Raw genomic sequence first — 12,038 nt, 5'->3', positions numbered from 1 at the left:
GGCATGTGGTGCTGGGGGATTGAACCGTGGTCCCTGTGCTTTGCTAAGCTTGTTCTAAGTAGGTGCTTTAGACCACTGAGCCATCTCACCAGCCCCCAGTGGCAATATTTTTAATTTGAACAGATCTCTGACACCTCCAATTATAAAAAGTCACAAAGATGTGCATTGTGGATACCAACAGGGGGTACGTTTTCTGGATGTAAATGACCTCCAGCCACCCCTAACCACCTGTGAATACACTATGCCAGATTCCAGGACGCATTTCACTGGTAGTCATCATATTCATCTTATGTTGCTGTGTAACTCATTCCCACACACTTAGCAGCTAAGAAGATACATATTTATTATCTTAATTTTTGTTGGTCAAACACAGCTTACATGGACCTTTGGCTGATTGTCTCATAAGACCACAATCAGGGCATTGGGAGAAGCATGCTTTCATGGGGAAGCCCAACTAGAAAAGGGTCTGCTTCCAAGTTCATTTTGGTTGATGACAGAATTAATTTTCTTATGGATGCATGACAAAGGGCCTTGGTCTCTCTTTCTTTAATTTATTTTAAAGAGACTAGAAAACTAATGCATAAGACCTTAGAAACAATACACCATTTTTTTTAAAAAAGGAGGTGATAGATATTCAACAGTGGTTGTTATGTCACACATTGTGGTCTTCAATGCAGTTGCTCAGATTAACAGATATAAGCATGTAAAATTGGTCAAAGTAAAAATTTTAACCATTAAGCGCTACCTTTAAAAAACCATTAGAAATTACTAGTACAATTATCTTAGCTGTCCTTTGTATATATATATGATTCTCCCTTTCTTTTTCTCCTATCTTTTCTCCTTTCCATCATCCCAATTATGTATTTGCTAATCTCAGTTTCTTTCCCATTTACTGTATAGATTGTACCTTTCAGATTTTATTTACTCTTTCAGGTTCCTACACTAGGGAGACAATACAATGTTTGCACATGTGAGTCTAATTTCTTTCATTTACTAGTATAGCTCTAGTTACATCCATTTACCTATCAAAGCCTCAAGTTCATCTTTCTTTATAGCTGAGTAATAATCCATTGCATAAAAATACATCTTTCTTTCCAGTTCCTCTGTTGATGGGCATTTGGGTTGTTTTCAAGATTTGGCTATGACAAACCTTGCTGCTATAAAGATGGGTACACATATATCACTGTGCTATGATGTGTTCAGTTCTTCTGGAAGAATACCCAGGTCTCGGGTTAAAATTTCTTAAAGGCAGGGGATTGTATAAAGTTTGGATATAGAGTTTGTGGGGGATCTCTGAGAATTTTACCTGCCCTGTAAAGAGTGGAAATGAAGAGGTAAGGAAGATCTCAAGCCTTTGAAACCAAGTCATCAAGCAGCCACTTTCCTGCTCCTAAAAACTATTCAAGATGCTTTTTAGGACAAAGATGCAAAAGCCTGGAACCTGACCTAAGATGACTTTTGAGAAGCTGGTAGAATAGATCTGGGATGAGTAGATCTTGAGGGGAAAGATTGGTGCCTCATAGACCTAGATTATAAGCCACAAGTGCTCTCAACATCTGCAAGACAGACAAGAATTACTCGTGAGTTCCACCTGGGCCAGCATACAAGGTGCCGTGTGGTCCACCAAGACTCCTGGTTACAACCAACAGACTTCTTTTTCCCATACTCCAGACTGCCTAAATTGCTACAGTACACATTTATGGATAACAGATTTGAACATGCTCCTGTCTCCTTCTCTGAAGACCTTCAATAATGTTCATTCTCTGCAAACACATGGCACCATCATATTTCACTCTGTGTACATCAGGCAATGAGCCTTTGCTCAGTCTCTCTCTCTCTCTCTCTCTCTCTCTCTCTCTCTCTCTCTCTCTCTCCCTCTTTCCCTCCCTCCCTCTCCTTTTTCTCTCTTCCTCTCCTCCCCTTCCCTTTTTCTATCCTATTTCAGTCTTTCACGTGGCTAACAACACTTTTGTTAATTTTATGACTGCTAACAGATTTATTTTATAAACACATTTCTAATTCTCCTTGGGTTCCATGGGTTACTTATCAATGTAAAGAAGATATATTAGTTTCCTGTGGCTACTGTAACAAATTTCCATAAACTTAGTGACTTAAAATCATACACATTTATCTTCTTACAGTCCTGAAGATTGCAAGTCTGAAATCGGTTCCTCTGGGACCACATCAAGGTACCAGCACAACCATGGTCCCTACAGAAGCTGTGCAGAGTGGAGAATCCATTTAGTTGCCTTTTCCATTCTGAGCCTGCACTTCTGACAGTTCTGGGTTTATGGCTCTTTTTTCCATCTGCAAAGTTAGAGTCTTCAAATCTCTCAGCTGAGGTCTCTATGTTACCTTCTCTCTTCTTTGCTGTAAATCTTTCTCTACTTTCTTCCATACTCCTATAAAGATTCTTATGACTGCCTTTAGAGTGCACACATGTAATCCAGGATAATCTTTCCATCTCAAGATCCTTAACTAAATCCCATCAGTAAAGTCCCTTTTGCTTATAAGGTATCATTCATCAGCTGCAGAGGCTTGAACTTTGATGTCCTTGAGGATCATTATTCAACCTACCACGGAGCGATTTATGAGCCCTTCTCTGACCCTCTGGAGCAGTAAGAGTGTCTGAGAACAAAAATGTATTGATTGGCTATGAAGCAACAGTAATGCGGAGGACAGAATCTCCCAGGGCTTTCCCAGCTCTGCTTAAAACCCACAGAACACTTTTCCATTTGAAAAAGACATAAAGAGAAGAGGATGGGAGGCAAGGGAAAGGGAATTTTTTAAAAAAAATGAAAGAAGAAAAAAAAACAAAGCTTTTGCAAATGGGAAGTGGAACAAGAGTTGGAAGTAGCTGGAAGGAATGAGAGGAAAGGGATAAAAAAATTAAGATGTGTTATGTACAACACTTCCCTCCCATAAACACAATCATATGTACTGTAAATGTGTGCTAATGACAAATCAGGCTAAGACAAAACAAAAAATTTAAAGTCACAAAACAGATATGCTGTGCTTAGGAAGATCCACACAATTCCAGGTATGAAATCAGAAAAAAATCTAGATTGAAGATCCATAGACATTATCTAGCACCACCCTTCCACCTTAGAAAAGAAGGTATTGTAGTGCAGATGATAAAAATCGCTTCCTTAAGCAATTTTTATCATCTGCACTATATGAGGGAAGGCTGGCCAAATAGCTTGTGGATTAAAGCATCTGCAAGCAGGCACAGGAGCTGGTGGCTTGATCCCCAGGACTGCCATGCCAGACTCACCCTTGGGGTGCACTGAGATAGCGATTGAGACTGGGCATGGTGGTGTGCGCCTGCAATCCAAGCACTTGGGAGGGTGTAAACAGGGGGATCACTACAAGTCCAATCTAGTAGTGAGACCCTAACCATCCTGTACACCCTTTCCTAAAATACAAAAAAAAAATCATATGAAGAAGGGTTTAGGAGGTTTTGAGAAAAGAAATTCATCCCAGTCTCTTTCCATGACCCCATATTGCCTCTGCCCTGGGGTAATCAGAAAGTTTTCAGAATATCTATCCCACTAGACTAGAAGCTTCATGAAAGCATGAAAGAGGGGTTAGAAACACTTCTACTTAGGCTGAAAGTCGATATTTTAGACATTATAAGCCACACAATCTGTCTCACCCATTCAACTCTGCTACTGTCCCACCAAAGCAGCTACATATAGCTATAAACAGCTATGGCTGTGTTCCAATAAAACCTTACTGACATGAACAGGTGGTGGGCCAAATTTGATGTGGGGGCCATGATCTTTTTTGTGGCTCCTGGAAAAGATAGCACAAGCCAAAATTAATAACTAATTTCTGTAGGCTAAGGCATTGACTTGTATTGCCTCATTTAATCCTTACAACTTACATGGAATAAATATTCTGTTGTCCCCATTTTTTCCAACAGAATCATTAAAGTTTTTATTATGTTAAAGTAGAACTGGCTGCAAAACCTTCTATAAAGCCTACATCAATAGCAAATAAGTACAAAATCATTTCTATAATGAATCTTTGTAACTCACTGAAGTTCCACTCGCTACCCTTTTTTTTCACAAAAATACTTTTTATTTGAGGCAAAGAGAAGTTTGGCTAATAGGAATACAGTTGAAAGGAGTCAGAAAATTAGCTGTTAGTAACAATATTTTGACGTTGTAGAAGTTGCTTCTCTTTGGTCAGAAAAGGATACTCAGGTTGTACCTTCCCCAGGAGGACATGATTAGAGGCAAAGAAAAGACAGACACCTCATCTACTAATACTGCTCTTCACACCAGGCATCAGGATAACAGGCCTTCAGTGCTTTGTCTCTAGGTGGCTCCCCACTGCCAAGCGACATGGGCCACACTATACTTGCAAGGACAAATGAGGCAGGAGAAACAGGTGCAAGACACTGAGGAACAGCAAGCATCCACAGCCTCAAAACTGCATGGAAAGCGTAGTCCTTGTGGTTGGCACAGCTCACCAAGGCACAGGCACTCCAGTTCTTGTTATAGCCAAGTACGGTGGCCATGTCCTCCCTGCTCAGCTCAAAGTCAAAGACATGGAAGTTCTCAGCAATGCGGGCTAATGTCACAGATTTGGAGATCACTACCAAATTCCTCTGCATGGGGAAATGGATCAGCACCTGGGCAGTAGTTTTATTGTACTTGTTTGCAATTGCTTTACTCCTGAGATCTCCAGGATGGAAGGGTCTTCTGACTTAGCCCAGGGCCTGTTGGAAGAACTGAGGGGACTGTAAGCAGTCACCACAATGTCTTTAGACTGACAGTACTGGATCAGCTTCTCCTGAGTTAGGTATGGGTGGCATTCAATCTGGTTAACAGCTGGCTTATACTTTAAGCCAGACTTGCTGAAGAGCCTGATCTGAAGATGGTTGAAGTTGGAGATGCCAACTGCTTTCAATGGGAAATATTCAGCTCCATGCTTGAGGCCTGTGGGCCAATGGATAAGGTAGAGATCCAAGTAGTCCAGCTGCAGGTCAGTGAGAATCTTCTGGAAGGCTCCTTTCACCAGGCTCTTGTCATGGAATGTGCACTACAGCTTGCTGATGATGAAGAGCTCCTGGCACTTCACCACCCCCTCCTTGAGCTTCTCATGCAGGGCCACCCCCACCTCCTTCTCATTCTCATACACCGGGGCACAGTCAATGTGGCAGTGCCCAAGGTCAATCGCTACCTTCACGATCTCAGCCACCTGGCCTGGCGGTGACTGCCCCACAATGGGCATCTTGGAGCCGGTATAGAGCTCAATGTGGCTGGCCATGGCTGCTGTGTGGTACAGAGGGCTGCACACCACCTAACTGCCACAGTGCAGGCATGAGGCTTTAAAATCCCACTCACTATCCTTAAATTGTCTGACTAGCACTCTGAAATACAAACACTGAAATCTCAATAGTATGAAAGCCAAAGGTCACTCTTGGTCCAAAGGTCAAATTCCAACTGATTAGCAGAAATAAGAACAGAAGATCAATCAGACAAATATTGCAACATACAGCAGTACCCTAGAGTGATTCATTTGAACAATTAAGTCCTAGTCACATGGTAGGTGATTTAGTGATGTTGTGGTAGACCATTTAAAAATAGCTTTACATCAGCTAAGTCAGAATCAACCCAAAGGCCCTTCAAATGATGAGTGGATAAAGAAGTGTTATACATGTACTTGGTGGAACACTAGTCATAAGGAGGATAAACTGCCATTAGTTTCAATTAGCAATAATCACTCCTCAGTAAACCTCATTGGCTATGATACTGCCACTGTACAAAGATATACTGTCATTAGTGCAACACAGATGAACCTGGAAGAGATTACATGAAATAAGCCATGCACAAAAATACTGCTTGTTCAAAACAAAATGTTTTAACTGTTCCTTTCCATGAGCCACTAGAAACTAGCAGTAAAATTTTCTTAGATATCCTGCGTATGTTTTTTGCCTTCTTTTTCTCCTTGCTTTCATCCCAGATGTTCTTTCCTTTTAAGTAGTTTCTTTCCCTTTCCCTTTCTTTATCTTTAGATAGGTAAAAAAATATCTATTTTACCTTTCATATTTTACTCTTTCAGGTTTCTACACTCAGGAGACCAAATGATGTTTACACAAGCAAGTCTGACTTTAGCTGCATCCAGTTACATATAAAGGCCTCAAGTTTATTTTTCTTTATTTGCCTGCTTATATCTGGCAATCCAAACAACCACCCTGAAGACAACATGCAATACAACAACCACTGCCAAATCAACATCACGCTGGTTTTTGAAATTCTGCATCATGTCTGCTTATTATTTTCTACAAAATGGTAAAAGAAAAAACTTAGAAATGATGCAGAATTTCACTAAACAAATAATGGGTATTTGACAATGTCTACTATAGTACACAATGCTACCCTCAAACTAGTTGTCCCAAATACCAGATATAAACATGCAAAATTGATTTTTTAAAAAAGCTATAGCAAATTAAAGAGACGAAAAAAATTTAAGCATTAACTGCTCCTTTTAATAGATCAGCAGAAATCAGCACTGCAATCACCCAACCTATCCTGTGTATATACGAATATGTCTTTTTCCCTCTTTTTTTATCCTTTTCCTCATCCCAATTTTTCCTTCTCATTAAATAGATTCTTTGCTTTTCAGACTATTTATTGTATTGATTTATTTACACTTTCAGGTTCTTATACTAGTGAGACAATACTATGTTTACATCAGCAGATCTGATTCATCTCACTAACAAGTATGGTCTCTAGTTGCATTCATTTACCTACAAAAGCCTTGAGTCTATCTGGCTTTTGTTTCTTTATCTGTTTTTTTATAGCTGAGTAATACTCTTTTGTGTAAAACACCACATCTTTTTTATACATTCCTCAGTGGATGAGCATTTGGGTTGCTTCTAAGATTTAGCTATGACAAATTCAGCTTCTATAAACATAGGTGCACATAGATCACTGTGGTACCATGTTTTCAGTTCATTTGGAAAACTGCCTAGAAGGGGAATAGCTGGGTTGAATGAGACCTCCAGTGTAGAATTTTGAGGAATCTCCACACTGATTTCTACAGTGGTTGTACCAGTCTGCATTTCCACCAACACTGGAGAAGGAACCCTTTTTCCCCACCGACCCTCTAGCATTTTTTATTGGTTGATTTCTTCATGATAGTCATTCTTTCTAGGAAGAGATGGAATCTTGGTGTTATTTTAATTTGCAATTCTGGAGACCACTGATGTTGAAAATTTTCTCATATATGAATTTTCAATTTGTATTGCTTTATATGTGAAGCATACATTATCTCAGATGCACAATTTTTGAATTGGATCTTCAAATTTTGGAAGCCTGATATCGTTTTCATATTTTATATGTTCTAGATAGAAGTCCTTTGTCTGAGGACTCTTGTCCCCATTTTATTTTATTTTTTATTAATTTTATTGAAAAACAAATGGCAATGAGACAGTTTCAAAACAGGGTAGTAGGACAGTTAAAATAATTAATACATTTCATATTGTTGTCTTCATAGTACTTATTCATAGTACAAGATGGAGACATGCTATCCTGTCCAAACACTATTGCTACAAATCTTTCTTCTCATTGAATTAGGAGAAGGTAGCTGTATATCTATCCTAAATATTTTGTATACACAGATATAGATAGATATAGATATAGATATAGATATAGATAGATATAGATAGATATATTTCACCACAAAATGGTTCTTCATTTATATCGCCTTTTTTGTTTAGTTTTGTCAGAGATGGGTATTCCATTGCCATTTAAATATTGTAGGTGCATGAATTCAGCAAAATATTCCAATATGGTCCAGTAGTCCACAATATTAGTGAGTTATCCATAGGACTAGCAATGTCAGAAGTTGTTGACTTGAGCCTTTTACAGCTCAGCATATTAATATGGCTTTACATTTTATACCTCATTTTTATACTTTTCTGCTGGATGGGTAAGAATAAGTTAAAGCAAGATCTATATAACAAGAAAGGTGACTTTTGTATGTGACAAGGTCACTCAAATCCCCTCAGGATTTATCCTGAAATCCTGTACCAAACTTTGTAGATTCTTTGTCAGTGTCAGCCATGTGGATGAGACACAGCCATTGCTTGACCAATTTGCTCTCTGTGAAAGCCTGAGAGAATGTTTTCTCTCCGTGTAACTCTTCTTAGTAACACTCTACATCATTGATCATGTTCCTCTGTGGTCCCATAATCTCCTTCATCAGAAAATTTGGGACATCACTGAGTTACAGGATGTTACAGTACAGGTCCTCCTACATCCTAAATCCTCACTGACCTTGACCTCAAATATTGGCTGTCTTTTCAGTCCTTCATTTTCTCCAATTTTAGGTCTGCAAACTTAAGTTGTTAACCCTCTGGAATAGATTATTACCGCATAACAGAGGCAGTTGAGCTTAACTTCGCTATCTGTTTGAATATCAAATATTTTAGATATAACATACGAAAGGTATTTTCCATCAAGTATTGATATATTAAATTATAAATTGCTGCATAATGTGAGGAAAAAATAAAATATAAAAAATATTTAAAAATTTAAGTAGAAATAAACAATTACTTATTTTTACACAGAAATTTGGGAACCTGACTATATACAGCATTGTAAAAAGGAAGTCCTATGACATTTCTTTTCTTGTTTCTCATTTTCATTTATTACCTTTTTTTAAAAACAAACATTTACTTGAGAGATAGTATAGCGGTAACTCATGTGACATTAGAAACAGTATGTATTTAGAAGACAAGACGGACAGGCATTCCAAGCATAAATCTAGTATTATACATTGCTATCTTAGGTGCAGTTGATTAGTTCACAGGTATCAGCATATGTAGTTAGTCAGGGTGAGAACCCTACAAATTAACTGCTAGTTTCAAAAACCTGCTGAAGATTCTCAAGAGCATTTCCTTAACCATCTTATTCATATAAATATACGGTTTTGCTCCTCTCATGTTCCCTAGCTTTTCTCTTTGCCACCTCTTCATTATTTAATTCTTAAGTTATTGCTTCCCTTTTACTTGTGTTTTAACTTTTTATTTTTATTTCTTCTTTTGAGTTCTGACACTAGGGAGACTATACAATATTTACATATGTGGATCTGGTTTATTTCACTTATAAGTATACCGTCAAGTGACATCCACTGAAATAAAAAGGCTTCAAGTTTATCATTCTTTATAGTTGAGTAATACTCCATTGTATAAAAATATCACATTTTTTTCATCCATTTCCTCAGGTGATGGGCATCTTTGTTGTTTCCAAGATTTGGCTATCACACATGGTGCTTCTACAAACATAGGTACACATATATCACTATGATACGATGTTTTCAGTTCCTCTGAGAAAATTCCAGTAGGGTGATAGCTGGCTTGAATGGGATTTACAGTACTACTTTTTTAAAGAGACTACACACTAATTTCCATTACACTTGCACCAGTCTACATCCCCACCAACAGTGAGAAAGGGATCCTTTTTCCCCACAGCCTCTCCAACATTTGTTATTGGTTGATTTCTTTATGACAGCCATTCTTTCTGGGGTGAGATGGCATCTCAGTGTTTTAATTTGCATTTCATAGACCGCTAGTGATGTGAAGCATTTTTTCATATATTTATTATCTTCTAGAATTTCTTCCTCTGAGAAGTGTGTGTTCATCTCAGATGCCTATTTCTGGATTGGGTCTTTAAATTTTGGGGCCCTAATGTTTTTTAGTTCTTTGTATATTCTAGAGAGCAAACCTTTGTCTAAGTGCTTATTAGGTAAGATATTTTTTTTAATTTGTGGGTTGGCTTTTCATTTTGTTGGTAATTTCTTTTCATGTACAAAAACTTCTCAATAATAGGAGGTCACATTTGTTAATTCCTTCAAGTATTTCCTGAGCGATTTGATTTTTGTTCAAGAATATTTGCCTACTCCTATGTCTTTGAGAGTTCCTCCTACTTTCTTTTACAGGAGATTTAGTGTTTCTGTTTTAATATTTAGATCTTTGATCCATTTTGACCTTAGCTTAGTGCATGGTGATAGACCTCGGTCAAGTTTTAGTTTTTGGCATATAGAGAGCCAGCTTTTCTAGCACCATTTGTTCAGTAGGCTATCTTTGTTCCAATAAACATGTTTGGCCCCTTTGTCGAAGATAAGATGGCTGAGTATCTTTGTAGAGGCTTCTGCATCATATAATCTATCCCATTCATCCTCAGTTCTGTTTTGTTTTTGCCAAATACTATGCTGATTTTATCACAGTAGCTTTGTAGCATAACTTCAAATCAGGAACTGTAATGCCTCCTGCCTTGTCTTTGTTGCCCAGGATTGCCTTTGCTATTCTAGGTCTTTTCTGGTTCCAAATACATTTCAGGAATGATTTCCCTAGGTCTGTGAGGTATGTTGGTCGTAGTTTGATAAAGATTGCATTAAATCTGTACAGCACTTTTGGGAGTATGGCCATCTTCACAATGTTGGTTCTTCCTATCAAGGAGTATGAAATATCTTTCCATTTTCTGAAATCCTCTATGATCTCTTTTTTCAGAGAAGTGTAATTATCATTGAATAGATCATTGACTTCTTTAGTAAGGCTAGTTCCTACGTATTTCATTTCCACGGTGCTACTGTAAAAGGTATTGTCTCTCTAATTTCCCTCTCAGTGTGTTTCTTATCTCTGTAAAGGAATGTTATTCACTTTTGGGTATTCACTTTGTATTCTACTATGCTACGGAATTTGTGCATTAATACTAGTAGCTTCTTGGTGAAGTTTTTTGGGTATTCCCAGTAAAATAGCATATCATCTGCAAATAATGATAGTTTAACTTCTACTTTACCTATTCTTATTTATTTCTCTCGTTTAATGGCTCTAGCTAATGATTCCAGAGCTATATTGAATAGGTGTGATGATAAAGAACATCCTTGTCTTGTACCAGATCTGGGAGTAAAAGATTTCAGTTTTTCTCCATTTAGAATCATGTTAGCCATTGGGTTATCATAGATGGATTTCATCAGATTGAAGTAGAGGCCATCTATGCCAATTTTCTGTAGGACTTTGAACATGAGTGTTGGACTTTGTCAAAAGCCCTGTCTGCATCAATTGAAATGATCATGTGGTTTTTGGATTTGGCTCTATTGATATAGTGCATTACAATTATAGATTTGTACATACTGAACCATTTTTGCATCCTTGAGATGAATTCTACCTGGTCATGGTGTAAAATCTTCTTGATGATTTGCTGTATTCTATTTGCTAAGGTTTTATTGAGGATCTTTGCATCTATGTTCATGAGGGTGATTGGCCTGTACTTTTCATTTTTAGTTCTTTCTTTCCCTGATTTTGGTATTAGTATAATACTTGCCTCCAGAATGATTTTGGGAGGATTGTTTCCTTTTCAATGTCATTGAACAGTTTCAGGAGTATAGGGTTTATATCTGTGAGAGTAATGATTCTCAGATTCTCAAAGTAGATACTGATGATCTTCTGAACTTCCACTGGAACTTGGTAATTACACTCTTTTCTTTTTTTCCATATTTTTGGGGGAGCAAAATTCCTTTTATTTTTTTCCATAATTATATTGAGAGACATATAACAATGAGACAGCTACAAATCAAATTGTCACGACACTTTCAATAATTAACACATTGCATACTCTCTTCCTAGTAGCTATTTGCTGTACAAGATGCAGAAGTGATATCCTATTTACAAACACTATTAGAACAAATCCCTCTATTCATTAAGAGAATGTAACTATATATCTATCCCAACCATTTTGAATACACAGATACAAAATGAACATTCATCTGTATCCCTTTTTAGTTTATTTATTTATTTTGGTGGAACCGGGGATTGAACTCAGGCCCTTGTGCTTGCCAGGGAAGCACTTATTCTACTGAGCCATTTCCCCGGCCCCATGTATCCCTTTTTTTTGTTTAGTTCTGTCATTTAAATATTCTAGTTGTGTTAATTCAGCAAACTATTCTAAAAGAATCCAGTAGACCATAATAGCATTGGGTTTTCCACTTGACTGGCAATGTCAGAAGGTGCTGACCTGAGTCCC

At 37.7% G+C, this 12,038-nt stretch overlaps 2 pseudogenes across 1 annotated transcript; both read right to left on the bottom strand.

The window, feature by feature from the left end:
* Positions 1-4,115: 4,115 nt before the first annotated feature.
* LOC101586605 lies at positions 4,116-5,312 on the bottom strand (annotated as a pseudogene). The gene has a single exon (XR_192838.2). The product of XR_192838.2 is annotated as an aldose reductase pseudogene (transcript).
* A 309-nt stretch (positions 5,313-5,621) lies between these two features.
* On the bottom strand, positions 5,622-5,780 carry LOC111813526 (annotated as a pseudogene).
* Between the last annotated feature and the right edge of the window lie 6,258 nt (positions 5,781-12,038).

This window comes from Octodon degus, unplaced genomic scaffold, assembly GCF_000260255.1.
Source record: "Octodon degus isolate 3935 unplaced genomic scaffold, OctDeg1.0 scaffold00195, whole genome shotgun sequence".
In the NCBI taxonomy this organism is placed as follows: domain Eukaryota; kingdom Metazoa; phylum Chordata; class Mammalia; order Rodentia; family Octodontidae; genus Octodon; species Octodon degus.
This window is presented reverse-complemented; position numbering and strand designations above follow the sequence as displayed.